The sequence below is a fragment of the Cynocephalus volans genome, chromosome 1 (genome assembly GCF_027409185.1).
Source record: "Cynocephalus volans isolate mCynVol1 chromosome 1, mCynVol1.pri, whole genome shotgun sequence".
Classification (NCBI taxonomy): domain Eukaryota; kingdom Metazoa; phylum Chordata; class Mammalia; order Dermoptera; family Cynocephalidae; genus Cynocephalus; species Cynocephalus volans.
In genome coordinates this window covers 257,450,943-257,466,599 of record NC_084460.1, presented here as the reverse complement: position 1 = coordinate 257,466,599, position 15,657 = coordinate 257,450,943, and the positions used below count along the sequence as shown (strand labels likewise).

At 41.0% G+C, this 15,657-nt stretch overlaps 1 protein-coding gene across 3 annotated transcripts in view; it reads right to left on the bottom strand.

The window, feature by feature from the left end:
• Nucleotides 1–15,657, bottom strand: part of MYO1B (myosin IB) — a 171,136-nt gene that overhangs the window by 140,076 nt on the left and 15,403 nt on the right. The window lies entirely within an intron of this gene.

The window sequence follows — 15,657 nt, the reverse complement described above, 5'->3', positions numbered from 1 at the left end:
TTTTCCCAAGAAATAATGTTTAAAAAATGACACTGCCAACATTTATTGGTTATTTGCCATATATCAGATGCTACACCAAGAAATTTACATGCATTAATTAATTTAATCCTTATACTAACTCGATGAGGTAGGCATTGTTATCCCTGTTTTAAGATAAGAAAACTAATGCTCAAAGAGATTAAGAAACTTGCTATGGTTACTTAAAAGTGTTTTGCCTTTGGTGTTAAGAACTCAATCACCACTTATAACATTGCATCTAGGGGAGGAAATTTCATTCCAGGCACTCAAAAGTGGCATGAGGATAAGAACACAACCCACTTACAAATCAAAGGTTGCCTATATAATATAACCTGCCAAGAGTAACCTCCATTTTCTTAATTCTCATTCCAACAGACATGCCACTATAACAGCAAAATCAAATTAGTAAGCAACAAACAGACCAGAAATACTACAGTTTCCCATTGTCTCAATGTGAATGTCCAAGTGGAAACAGAAGCACACTATAAAAGCATCATTCTACCTCCACTACTAACACCTATGATGCCACCCAACAGCTAAATCTTATGCTAAATCTCCAAGGCTTCCAATCTGATCACTGTCAAGAGTACTAAAATTCTTTCAAATATCTGAACAGGGGACAGTGTGTAGAGTATGCGTGTGTGCTGTGTTTGCGTGTGTATATGTGTGGTCATGTTTGTGTTACTTTTCCTAATACTGAAAGAATGTAAAACTAAATTCACCTGGACCATTCCCTCTAAATGTTTCCAGTACAGAAGTAAGTTTTATACAACTTCAGTATACTAATACTGAATAATACTTCAGAACACTAATAAAACTTACATATATACAATGCCCCTGATACTGAAGTGGAAAGTACATTTGATTCTCTCCATTAAGGAGTCAGCTAGGCATGCGATATCTTACAAAGGTCTGTCTGATTGTTTAAATCTTACAATTGAAATAAATGTCTTCCTATTCTAGTCTAGAAGATCCAGTAGGTCTTAGAGGCAACAGAAACTACATTTATTTGGGCTGTTTTAAACAGAACTGGAAAGGGCTAGTTACTAAGTAATTCATTACTATTAATTCCTAACAACTTATATGAATCCACAAACATATCCTTTATTTCAGACCCTATTTAAAAAAAAAAAATGCTTTTGGCTCTGAAAAGCCAAAAAGGACTAAGAAGAAACACCAAGAGGTTCTCCTATAAATAAGAAAAACCAAATAAAGACGTATTTAACACTCATAAGAGGAAATAGAGTAAGCTTTTTTGTTAATATATGTTTTTTTTAACTTCATACCAACTACACTGGGAATAAAGTCTCAGACTCCACTAAAACCCAAGAGTGGTAGCCACAAGAATGGTTTCATGCAGTTTGAAGTAGGCCAGGCTGTTTCAGGACAAAACAGTTGGGGTGGAGGTACTTGCCACTCTCTGGACATGCAGCAGGAGCCAGGACGGGAAAGCCCTGCACAGGAATCAGACTGAGGGCCCAACCTTTGTCACAAGAAATTAACATTTAAATCAAATTTCAAGTTCTCAGACTCTTGTAGTGCCAAAAGCGCTCTAGTTGGGATGCATTACATATAATTTGGCAGAAGAGGGAAGAAGGCACAGGGATTAAGGGGGAAGTCAACCTGAGAAGGGTTTCAAAAATAACTACCTCAAACCAGCAATTTAAATTAAGCAAAGAGGTAGAATAGAAACTCTCTGCCCTGGGGGTGGATTCCTGTATGTGGTCTATTTATAGAAACAGCTGCAGAAAGACAACACAGCTTCCTGGCAGGTAACAATAATTAAGCAGCCAATCTTTCTCTGTAATTAAACCTGCTTCACCATCTTTTCAAACATAACTTTCAAAAACGTCTGTATGGATTTCTGATTTTTAATGCTTCCATCCCAACTTTATAATCTGAAGGGAGGTAGAGGGTAAAACAAATGCTTAGTTACAATTGGTAAAAAGGGAAAAACTTTGAAAACACAACTCTTGAAAACCAAAATACAGCAATAAAGCAAAACTGCAATCCTGGCAATTCCAAGATTCTTTGGACATTCAAGCACAGTTTTGTTTTGTTTTTTTATCTTTTCACCATCTAGGTTCTTTGTGACAGTATACAGTGACAGCCTCTCTCATTCTCAAGGTAAAAACACGACACTAAGAAATGACATAGGGGTACTTCCAATACCTTCCTGCACATGGACTGGTTTCCCATACTGCGACCACCACCTCCAGCCTTGGCTTGATTCACTTTGACATCTTAACAGGATTAATTGGTACATTTGCTCCACCGAAAGAAAAGGATTTGTTTTTCTTTGAAGAAGCTATGCTAACCACAGGAACAAATTCATTTCAGAATCACTTGCTAACTCAACATTTCCATAAACCATCAGAAAAATTCACATGGGGTTACAGGCAGAATTAAATGAACATGTATGTAGAACACTGAGGATACTTTTTGCTTGATATATACTGTATACGTATATCCACTTCTCCCTTCCCAACAGCCCCCATGCTAATCCATGTTGTTCTGGGGCAGCCAATTCTACCCCACGCACCAGGAATTAGCATGTGTCCTAGGTCAAGTCAATCAAACATTTCCATCACCCAGCCACTGTAAGTGACTCAGGGCTGGGCATTGTAACAGCCTAAGACTATGGTTTAGAATATTAGATAAAGGTTCTCTCTGCCTTTGGATGACATGACTTGCAGAAGTGACATATGGAGGAGAAAATTACAGGAAATTATTAGTGCTGGAGCCCTGATGACCTCAGAAGCCTCTGGATCAAATTGCACTGACGCCCTCCCCCATCTCTCAAGTTTTCATCATGTAAGCCAACTAGTTTTCTGTATTGTTTACGCAGTGCGTGTTGGATTTTCTATTACTTGCAACAGAAATCATCCTACCTAACAAAAGAAACTGGTACCAGGAAGTGGAGTGTTAAAAGTCATGCACTAAAAAGCATAGACTGGCTGAACTAAGGCATACAGTGGAGGGCCCGAGGACCTGCTCTCTCTTGGACTGGCAGGATGAGCATCTTTGTTATCTCACAGTGAAACAACTGACTAATCCATGTTCTGCCATGAGACTTGCACCTTGTGCCTGCAACATTGAGAATTTGAGAAAAATTCAGTATGCGAGAGTATGCACTGGCTACTCCTTAAGGATCTACAAGAAAAAGACAAGGCTGCTGTGAAATTGGCCTGTCTGAAAGGCCTGAGAGGAAAACATATGGCACTGCTCAGAGAGGTCACACTGCCAGGAGGTAGAAGATGCAGAAGAGATATGACCTATCCCAAGCACCCACTGTTTTGCTTCTAAAGCCTAAGAAAGGGGTAAGTCCTCTTCTCATGCAGATACAGCACATGTGAGGTACCACCCCACTCTACAGCTTCTTACTGGCCCTTGATGGATTCTACTTACCAAGAACTACAGCAATCTGCAGAGCACCGGGCCAGGAGACAAATTCTCACACCAAGTTCTAGGTTCAAAACCTTGGAACTTGGCAGTGTCTCCAGTTTTGGTTACACTGGAGCCCATGAAACCTTAAAAGCCAACTACATTTTTAAGCAAACCATACTGCCAAGGAAATCCGGCCGACAGCGACTTAACGAGAGAATACAAAAAAAACTGCTAAAGCATGCCAGCCCCCAACCAAGTCATATTCCCAATGCTTATCTCAGATAGGGCCATGGAAAACAAATAGACAAAGGAGATCTTCTTGGAGAGCAGGATCTCTGAGAAGGGAGTGACCATGTGTGCAGCCATACAGGCAAGAGTTGCATTATGTTGGGTGGGGCATTTAATTTTCTTAAGCATAGGTATGGTAATAAGAAAGGTGTGTGTGAGTGCTGGGCAGCCAAAGAGGAGGGCCACAGTGGTCATTTGTCTTTTATTTTTTTTCAGGGGACACTAGCCTGCGTAGAGTCCTGTTCCTCTTTGCACCTGATCTCCCTTTTAAGGAATCCCCACTTATACATACTCTTATGACAGGTGGTGCCCAATTTCCATTACAGAATCCAAAGGAGACAGATCTGCTCTCTCTCCACCCCAAGAAAGGCAGGAATGGGAACACTCTGGGAGGTGATGGAAACAGGTAGTGATGGATGGAGGTTTTACTCATCACTCACTGCAGCAGCAGCAGGTGGCTTCTGCAGCACGGCTTCTGCTATGGATCCTGCTGCCCAGCCCTCCAGCCTTTCCTTGGTTCCTGCCTATCTCCCAAGCCTGTATGAATCCTTCCTGGACTTACGGCCTCTCTGCCATTCTGAGTTTCTATATCCTTCCTGCAGTGCCAGCAACCAACATCCCTAAATAACATGAGATGAAGTACTGTGCCTAACATAAAGTATTATACTACTGTTAGATCTTCATTGTGATGTAAACCTAGCCTTTTCCTCCTTTATCTGGTGAAAGCAATCTATAAAACACGACGGCTGGGGGAGCCTTCAGAGGAGCCCCCCCAACCCCCCACCCCGTCTAAGGGTGCTGATTCAGGCCAGCCACCAGCCCACAACTGGTGCCAGGCAACTTCACAGCTGTGCCAGCTCTTTCCAGCCCTTTGTCCATCCAAGAAAAACAAAATATATGATTGCAATTGCTCCTCCCCCCATCTACTCTCATCTCAAGAACTTCCCAAATTACCATCTATGTTTCAACATATACTAATTCATGTACTGGCATCCTTTACAGTGTAAAAATACTATTTAAAATATTGAAAGCATATTTCAAAATCTCCTCAAAATCCAAAAGAGAATGAGCATAAGCATCCTAAAGCATCTTAAAATGGCCATCTGCATCCTAACATTTAAATATAACTAGTCTACCCAGTCACTAACCTTAAATTGCAAGCTATCTACCATGCCAACGTCATCTGTGCTTGGGAATGTCAAGACCAACATTCCCCAAGCTGTTAGCCCCTCACACACACACACACAGATGGCTAGACAAAAGAGCACATCCATGTGAAGTGCACAGTCATTTCACTATTTGGTATCAAAATGCTGAAAAGCTATTCCATATTAATAATTAATTTAATAATAATTTAATAATAACTAAGTAGAGATGGAAAATAAGCTGAAATAAAGCTCACCACATGTAGTGGTCCCTCAATGAATTCAAAGTTCTCAGAGTACCACAGACGGGAACAAATGTATATTTTTAAGTTGAAACACTTTCATTGTAAAATTTGAAAGAGCATGTACAAATCAGAGCTGAGGTTGCAATGACCAGCAAGGATTAATATTAAGTCACTAACGTAATTTTAAATTTGAAGGAACTTTTAAAGCAAAGCCAAAAAAAGTCATTTGCAGGAAAACTCAATGAAAGCAGTTACCTACTGCTTTGGTAATTGTAAATGGGGACATTTAAAAAACATTTATTACAACATCATTTGCAATACAACATCATTCACAATATGCATCAGAGGCAGCACCCATGGGGAGTTTTAGCCCAGTCACAAGTGTTCTTCTGACTCCAGTTCCACTCATTAACCTCCTGTACAGTGGTTATGTAGGTTCTATGGTGCCTTTTCTAGAGAATCAGCTCCTTGGTGTTAGAAGTCAGGCCTTAATCGTCTTTATTTCCCCAAAAGCATAGCACACAGCCTCTTGCACATGGTAGGCATTCAGTGAAATACAAAGGGAAGCATGCAAATTTACAGCTGGCAACTGAGTCATACAACAATGCACGTTCTCACAGCTGTCATCGGATGGTTCAGTCACAGCCGGCCAGACGGCAAAATAATGACTGTGGCTTCAGGCCACTTTGATCCATTCCTCCAAAAACATAATATTATTAACAAAGGACAGCAAACGGAATTGAGCCACTTGGCTCCCAATGAGATCACTAATGCTTTTGAGAATAACATGAGAAAAACATTTAGATAAGAAAACGGGGCCAACGTGGCAAGATTTTATGAACACAATGACTTTCTGCAAATCCTGATGGCAAAACAAAGGCCAAAGAGGGGCCCAGTCTATGGAATGTGGTTCAGTACCTAAGGAGCTAAGTGACAGAAAAACTGAAATTTCCTTCCAAGATCTTTTCAAATAGCACCAAATCTCATCTCTCTGTGTGTAGATTAAATTTCCATTCAATTCAGTTCAACCAGCATTTACAGTATTGAGTCCTGTTGCGCTGCTGGCATTGTGTGGAGTATTAAGGACACAATAAACAATCCAGTACCTCCCCCTGCCCACAGCACCCCCCAGGAGCTCACAGTCCAGTAGGAGAGTCAAGAAAAGAGGCCGCGTCTGAAATTTCAAATCTTTTTAATGAGCAGAAGCAATACCTGTTCACTATAGGAAAAAAATTAGAAAATGTAGATGTGCAAAAAGGATATAAACCAAATTCAATGCCAACATGCTTCCGTCTAAATCCTTTTGAATTTATTAGAATCCTTTTGAAACGTGATTTTTATAACCAATGAGTTGGTAACCATTTCTGGTTTTATAAATTTTGATCTATGGTCTCAAGGTAGGAATGTGAAATAGATTCCTGGGAGCTGTGAAACTGTAGAGCTACATCCATAATACCCCCACCACTTAAATTCAGCTAATTGCATGGCCATCTGTCCTTTTATTCTTACTTTCCCCCAAATTAACAATTCATATAATCAACAGCCTACCTACCAATCATCTCTAACACTTGGCTGTGTCTAACATCTTAATACATGTCCAAAATGCGTATCTACTACCATCCCACACCAAAATAGTAAAGAAAACAACTCTTACTCCCCCAAATCTCATGAAGTCATAATGGACCCAGGTTCTCATCCTTGGCTCTCCCTGTCCCTTACTTCCTCGCCCATATCCAACCTGCCTCATTCACTGCCTTGCCCTAACCAGCCTCACTTCCACACCTCCCCTTCAATAGCCTTCTAATTGGTCTCCTTGTCTTGTCACCACAGCCCCTGCCAGCCTTTTCCTTCCCCTATCCATGTGCCACACTACCCAATGCACCTTTTAAAATCACAATCTGATCATGTACACCCTGCTTCAAGTCCTTCTATAAGTCCCCAGTGCCTCTAAACCAATATTCCAATTCCTTAGCATATACTCAAAAAAGAAAAAAAATCAAACATAGAATTACTACATGAGCCAGCAACTCCACTTCTGGGTACACACCCAAAAGAAGTGAAAGCAGGGACTCAAACAGATATTGGACACCCATGTTCATAGCAGAATTGTCACAGCAGCCAAAAAGGGAAAGTAACCCACGTCTGTCAATGGATGAATGAATGGATAAACAAAATATGATATATATACACAACAGAACAGAATTCAGCTTTAAAAAGGAAGGAAGTTCTGACACATGCTACAACATGGATGAAACTTGAGGATATTATGCCAGTCCCGGTCACAAAAGGACAAATATTATATGATCCCACTTACTCGAGGTATCTAGAATAGTCAAATTCGTAGAGACAGAAAGTAGAATGGTGGTTACCAGGGGCTGGGGGGAGAGGGGCATGGGGAGTTGCTGTTCAATGGGCATGGAGTTTTAGCTTGAGATGATGACAAAGCTCTGGATATGGACAGTGATAATGGCTATACAACCTGAGTCTACTTAATGCCACCAAACTATACACTTAAAAAGATTAAAATGTAAATTTTGTTCTGTATATTTTACAATTAAAAAAAAATCCTTAGCAGAGAACACACGACTCTATGGCCTGACTCTTGCCTTCCTCCTTAGTCTACCTCTCCCTTGGAAAGTCTCCCCCAGCCTAAGGCAAACCTCACAGAACACACACAGATGCTGAGGCCCCCAGCGGCCTCCAGCTGCACCTTCAATCAGGCCACAGCTGAGACGTGGGCATACACCAGCCCAAACAATGCCAGTTTCCAAGGATCTGGCATCAGGACACGGAGGCTATACTCGGGTGGCTGTGAACGCAGAACAGGAGTTCAAGGAGATCCAGGGAACAGAGTGACATTAGGGGAGCCGTAGCAAGCTCCTACAGAGGAAGCCCGTCTGAAGAGAAGAATGAAGCACAATGACAGACCATGTGGGGCAGACAGAAAAGCTGCTTTAGATGCAAGAGTGCTTCTAGCTGTAGACCCAAGAGGTTCAGCTGAGCTTCCTGTCTTAAATAAATCCCTCGGCTTAACTCAGTGTGAAGAGCCATTCCTCACAGGCAGCATGTTCTGAGCAAGTGAACTGTTATGGACTGAATGCTATGTCCCCCCCCCCCCCACCACCAAAACTCAAATGCCGAAGTCCTAATCCCCAGTGTGATGGAATTTAGAGGTAGGGCCTTTGGGAGGGACAATGGGATTAGTGTCCTTACAAGAAGAGGAAGAGGAACCAGAGTTTGCTTGCTTTCTGTCGTGTGAGGACACATCAAGAAGGCAGCCTTCTGCAAGGGAGGAAGAGGGTCCTCACCAGAAACTAAATCTGCCAGCCTCTTGACTTTAGACTTCCCAGCCTCCAGAACTGTGAGAAATGAACATCTGTCATTTAGGCTACCCAGTCTACGATATTTTGTTACTGCAGCTCAATCAAACTGATACACCAATAAACCTCCTTCACTACTGTTAGCTTGCTTGTCTGGTCCTCCCCTGGAGAAGAGATGCTTGAGTTCTCGATGTGCAAAGCCCACTGCCTGGCAGAGTGCCTGTCACACAGGGCTGGTGTGTAGAATAAATAAGTAAATGCACATCAGAGAGGCACAGCCCATTCTTCCATCCAGGATGGTTTCCATCATCCCTACCCTTCCCATCTAAGTCACAACTCGCAAAGGATAATCAGAAAGCCTCAGGTAATACACCAAGAACATCTTCATGAAGGATTCAATGTAGAAACCAAAGGACAAGACACTTTCTCAGCATTTACCAATTGAAAGGGCAAGTAGAATGAAAACTGGGTCCTTGAGGACAATTTACTCAAGCAGCATGGTTCTCAAAGGAGATGGGGCTGGTGCGCCACCCAAAACCACACGGGGTGTTCTGCGGGGTTCCCCAGAGTACATGAGAAAGTGGGCCCTGATATGCATTTGTGAAAAGATCCAGGTGACGCTGATTTTCACTCCTACCAACATACCGCTTAGAGAAATTCAAATAAGGTGTGTCTATTTGTGGCATTTACTTCACGAATTATAGTTATCTCATTTTCTAATCCTTTATTCCACTGTAAAATCTGCTGCATATTGAGGGCCCCACCCACACCTGTCTCTAAGCTTTCTGCTAAGAATATTTAATGTATTGCTAGTAGGAGGGTTTCTGTTAGACTCTCGGATTTGGGAAAAAACAGACAGTCACTAGGCAATTTCCATACAGTATGTTGTTGTCTTGTGTTACAACTCTGGACAGTACAGAGGACAGTAAATTAACAGGCAATGAGGAACTCGAATAGATATGAACAGGGAGTGAAAACAAACAAACAGATAAAAGCAAATGGAAGCCCATATGCCATGAAGCCTGACTCCAATTAAAAGGCTCCATAAATGGGAGGGGAGATTAATTCAACATCCTAAATTTTAACATCTAAGGTTAATCTAAGGGTTAACACCCCAGAGAGTGTCTCTGCTTAGGCAGAGATGGCCAGGAACCACCAAGGATCAAGATCAAGGTTTGTTTTTGTCTAGGTATGGAAAGGTTCACTTTATCAGAAAATGCCATCGACCAGGAGCTAGGCTACCCTCAATCCCAGGCACAGGCCACCACAAGCCAGTTATCAAGGATTTAAAAGACAGCATCTAGAACTCTGTAATTCATAAAACGACAGGGAAAAAAAGTTTTTTCCAACTGTGGAAAGTGAGTATGACAAATACAGTAGTATATCATCTAGACTAATTTGAAGGATTTTTGAGTCAAAAATAACAGTGGCTTCTATCACAGCACCGAAGGTTTGGGATTACCAGCTTCCAACCCTCTCTTCTGACACATGGGCAAAATTTCTAAGTGCCTTTGTCTATAAAGAGCTAGGAGTCAGACCTTGGGATCCCAGGCAAAACATTCTTTTAACAGATAAAGGAATGGACCCAGGAGGTGTCCCATATCTGGTTTCTGCAAGAGCCAGGGTGAGGTTGAAGCTTTTCTGACCGGTCTAAGAATGGTCTTTCACACTTATTATGCATATCCTTCATTATAATTCCTAAGTCACCAAACTCTTCACAACACCCCACGGTTTTTCAAAGAGAAGTTTCACTTCTGCAGTACAAAAGTCTTGTAGTAATAGTTTACCACGAAGGAGCCTTTAGATCCACCCCAGTATGGCACAACACAGGCTCTGCATCACAGACCCAGGCTGGAATACAAGGGAATTCATCTCAGGAATTCAAATTTCTGACCTAACAACAGGGATGACAACATCCATCCCACAGGATAGTTATGCAGACGGGCAGGAAAAGCAAACTCACTAAATGCTAGCTCCCTCCCTTCCCGATTCCCATTTCTTCTTCTGACCTTGAAGAGCTCACCTACCCTTCTGTCCTGTCTTCTGACAGGTGTGCCCAGGTAACCAACCTAGAGAGTTGCTTCATTTGCAACAGACCTTCTGTGGGGTTCAATATCCCGAGGAGGAAATGCAGCCAACGTCACTGTCCCCATATCCACAGTCATTTCCCGGAGGAAGCTCTGCAGTCATGGAAGAACGGCTGCCAAGGGGCAGGGCAACTTCAGAAATACCCCGTGCTGGGTCTGAAAGCCATGCCCAGCGCTCCCTCTCCATCCCTCCACCGTGCCACCCCTCACCTGCCACAACCCTAGAAGATCCAGAATGTGCAGCAAGCAGCCCTGGCGTTGGGGGAAACCTATAGTCATGATATACAACTCACACTGAATGTTATGAGAATTAATGAGCTAACGTCTGAAAAGGGCTACAAGTTCCTGCAGGACAAGGTAGCCAAAAACTATAAACCACCTTTATACCCACAAACTCAGCTGTACAGTGGAACATGCTAATTGTAACCCACAGAGGTCTCAATTTGTTCCCTCAAGGCAGATTTAAAAAAAAATTCCAAGAAGTCAAATGTGTTTAGATTGGCAAACCTGAGACCCTGGAACCCCTAGGTGAATGTAAAACTGCTCAAATATAACTGGCACACCCGACAGCTCTGATTTGTTCCTGGCAGGTACACAGAGGCCAAGAACGACCAGTGATTACTAAATTGAATACAGCCACCAGGGGAAAACACACTTCCCTTCCAAATGAATTGGCTTATTAATCAGAAGGTCCCAATCCCATTCCATGTGCTAATATCCTCACCAAAGTCCTCCTGTCCCTTGGCCCGTCCCCCTGCTTATACCACTTGTAGATTCATTCTTTCTATTCTCTTTATATTTGATCAGATCATCCAATCATTCAAGGTAGTCCCTCATTATAATTAAAAATGCAGTGACATGCACCTGGTAGGCACTCACACAGCGTTTCCTGTACCCATCAACTTTGGAGGCCCCTCCAGATCAGTTCTTGAAGACTGAATAAAGACACATAAAATAGCTGAGGACGCATTAGGGCATAATGCCCTTTAAAAAACATGGGCCTTCCCATCATTCAGGCTCTTTTCAGTGACAATGGAGAGAAATGTACTGAATTCAGTGCACTCTTCTTACTCCTGGGGCAAGGAAGTAAGTTATCCCTCAGGAAAATAGCAGCTTTTATATCTGCAACAGATCACAGAGGTTAGAATGACTTCCACAATGGCTTGGAGGCATTGTGGGGGGAGAGACCAGAAGATCCAGGCTGGCCAGTTAGCTCAGTTAGTTAGGCTTTGGTGTTGATAACACCAAGGTCAAGGGTTCAGATCCCATACCAGCCAGCTTAAATAAAATAAATAAAAATTTAAAAAAAAAAAAAAAGACAAGTTGCTGACCAAGCTCTGCAGCTAGCTCACAGTGAGACCTTGGGCACATTGCCACCTCCTATCCTCAGTTTCCCTACCAATATGTATAACATGTCGTCTCCTAGGATCCTGTCCCAGCTTCCATCACTGTCAACTCAACAAAAAAGGCTCAACTCTGGAAAAACTGAGTTCCTTCATTTTGGGGTGAGTATGCATCCTGGGTCTACTTATAAAGAATGTTAAAAACCAAAAAGCCAGCAAATTCCAGTCCACAAGAATCCTTCTCAATGACATTTACATAGAGGCAAAGGAAAGTAGCTCCTTTTATTCTGACCTCACCATCAAAAAACTGTATTAAGGGTCTAACTGTACACAGCATAGAAAGTGATGCACAAATTCAACAGGACCATGGAGACACCTATGAATGTGTTCTGTGTGTTTACAACTGCATGGATAGCTACAAAATGGCATTGGCTATTTTTAAAAATTCATCTAGTTAAGAAAGCAAAAGGAGTCTAGTGTTACAAATTAAGAAACCTATATATAAAAGAAGAGAAAAATATTCATTACTCAATAGTGCAGCTTCAGTAATGCCTTTGTACTATGATTAAAAAAAAAATTTAGAATAATAAAAATTCAGAAGCTTCCTCAAGCAGTTATCCACTAAAATAAAGTCTAGTGAACTATGTAAGCAAAGGGATAGATGTTTATACATTTATATTAGGATTCCATGTATGTTTATTAGTTGAGAATTGATCAAACAAAAATAGCTAAAGATGTTCCAAAAAAGACACTGATCACATAAATTGAGAAGGCGAAACTACTTCAGCATTTAAAAAGAATTTTTAAGGGAAATAACTAAATCACCACAGTGGATTACATCACCTAGGTTGATTAAAATCAACAACCACAGTAGAACTTGAAAGCATTTTCTGGGTCAATTTCTAGTTTTTCTAATGTTGGAAGCATTACCTAATTTAAAATCAAAGGCACCATAATTCTTATATATTTCTAAATACATTCTGAAGAATGTATGAAGAACTAAAATATGCATAATACAACAAACCAACTTATAAGGCATGCCTTAACTATAACAACTTGTGACTTTTGTCACAAATAAAATATTTACTAAAATTTATGTTTACAAAATTTACATTAATAAATATTAACTGAATTTGATTCTGCTAATTTCCAAAAGTTGTGTAGGATATGGCAGTTATTTCATATATATTTATATAAGGATACATACTGTATGTACAAATGCCTCCCCCAGACACACACACATTTTTTCCCTTGAACATAGTATACACATTATTAACCTATAAAGCTATACAAAAATCCATTTTTAAAGTTGATCAGCTTGACCATGTATAGAGCCATACAACAAATTTTCCCAAGGGAAGTTTTGGTAAGAAATAAATATTTAATAGTGAATTACATTGTAAAAGCCTGATTAAGAAAAGTTCACTTCCTTCTACAAATAGTTTATTAAAAGAGTTTTCAAAATACATTATATTGTAAATCATCAAATGAAAAGGCATAAAAATTTTAAATTTATAGTTCAACCTTTAAGTACGTCTCTCAATAGGTAGGTAGATAGGTAGAAAAACAAGTTCTTTTTAAATTACATAATTATAAGGTCCCCCTAGTTTAGAAATTAAAATCGCTTACCAACTTTTCTTCTCCATTGTTTCTTCCACTGACTGAACTAGCACTTTAGCATTCAGTTCATATGAAAGGGAGAGACAAACATTCGTTGTGACAGGGAGAACACACTAAGTACAACAAATATTTTGCACACAGATAAGAAGGGGAAAATAGGTCAATATCCTGTGGCTAGGAAGAAGCGGCCTCAGCTCCATCCAGGACTGCACTGTATGATTAACCATGCTGGACTCTTCAATTCAGAACCTACTGCTCTGACCTGCAAACCTGGTATACACAAGGCACTGGGCAAAGAGACATCTACTGCTTCCCAAGCATGTGCAGTCTAGCTGGGGAAAGAAAATACGAGCAATATAACTGATAAAATAGGTGCTCATGTAGGGCAGCTGACTGCTCAAAATGAGAAACACAGAGATTAGCATTTATGTTTAGCAGTGGGGCTATTATCATGGCACAGAAGGATAAGAGAAAGATGGCTGAAGAAGTAAAACGACCTTGATCTTGAAGGATAAGTAGGAAGTGATTAAACAGAAAAGAACTTTAAAGCAAAAAGTATACAGCATATTCAGCATGTCAGAAGACAGCAACTGGGCAGAATGGCAGCTGGTACAGGACCCTGGTGGGCAATGAAGCTGGGATGAAAGGCAAGCTAAGGCTAGACAAGGAGACAAAGCTAAGGAGCTTACAGTCCTTAGCATGGTGGAAGTGAGTGGGAGGCAAGAGGGAAGCGTTCCACAGCCTATCTAATATGTCTTACACTCCAGTCACTACTGATGTCAGTGCATTACGATGCCAACAAGTGGGACTGAGAGTCACTGGTGATAGTTTCATGGAAAATAAAATTGAGGTCAGCCATTATATACAGATGACAGGGAGTCACCAAAAAACTTTAGAGGCGGATTGGAGACCAAAAATTTAGAATAGATTTCAGCAGTGAATAGATAGTCTGAATTTGTAGGGACAGTGATTAGACACGGGGAGAAAGACTGCTCTATGCAGTTGTTTAGTTTGTGCACTGCATAAAAATGGGCCAGCCAAGGGGGAAAACGGGACCTGAAATCAAGTCACACTCCTATGGGATTGTGTTAGCCCCAAAGAGTGCTTTTTTCTGATTGCATAAAGGCACTGTACAAGCTAGTGCCAGGGAATCCAGTTGGGGGACAAATCTATAATTCAGGAATAAAACGAGGGAGATGCTAACAGAAATGAAACAAGAGGAGAAATGCAAGAGAAATCACAGATGAATCTATCGTAAAGGGTGGGAAACTAATTTGAGGGACAGTCCAAGAGAGATAGGAAGGTTTAAGACTAGAGTTCCTTTTATCCAAATGTGTAAGGACTAAGTTTGGTTGGTTGATTTTTTTTAAAAAATCAGTTAAATCATAAAAAATTACACATACCTAAACATTATTTTAAATTAAGCCCTATAACGTATATTTATTTGTCAATCTTTTGTTAAAGTGCCCGGGGTCTTTTCTTTGAGTGTATGTCCACTGACTGTGGGACTCAGTGGTCTTTCTTTTATAAGCTATCCTCAAGGCATCATCCTCTGGTCCAATTCTTTACAGAACGGTAAGGCTGTAAAGACACCTGGGAAGCAATGCGTGGTGGACGGCATTCATCTTCCCAAAGGCCTGATATCCCTCTCTATGGTCAGATCACATGTCCCCGCCTTGCCAAATACAGGCACATAGCCAATAAGTGCTTCATGGCAGCCTCTCCCTCCACTGCAAGGACCATCCACGTTCCAGATGCTGCCCCACCAGACTGTCCTGGAGTAAGGATAAGGACAACATGGAGCAGAGCCTGCACCTGGTCCATGACGGACACGCAGTATGAACATAGATTACTGTGCTTTGAGCAGCTAAGATTGAAGTTTTACATAAGCACAACTTAACCCATCAATCCTGAATGACTGACAATACTAGTGAGAATACATTTATTTTACAATCCTCCAAATCCCTTACAGTTATCTCAGCCACTCCTAAATGGACTGCAATCATTTTTAGAAACTCACTTTTATTAGGTGGTTTCCAAAGCATTCAAATGAATTTTCACAGAAATGGCAATTCTTTTTGCCTATATATTGAAAAATCATTGTATAAATTATAATAATAAGCACAACTGCATACACAGGTTTGAGAATAAACACAGTTGAGTCTGGATAAGCACACATCTCAACTGGTGGGAAGAGAAACTCA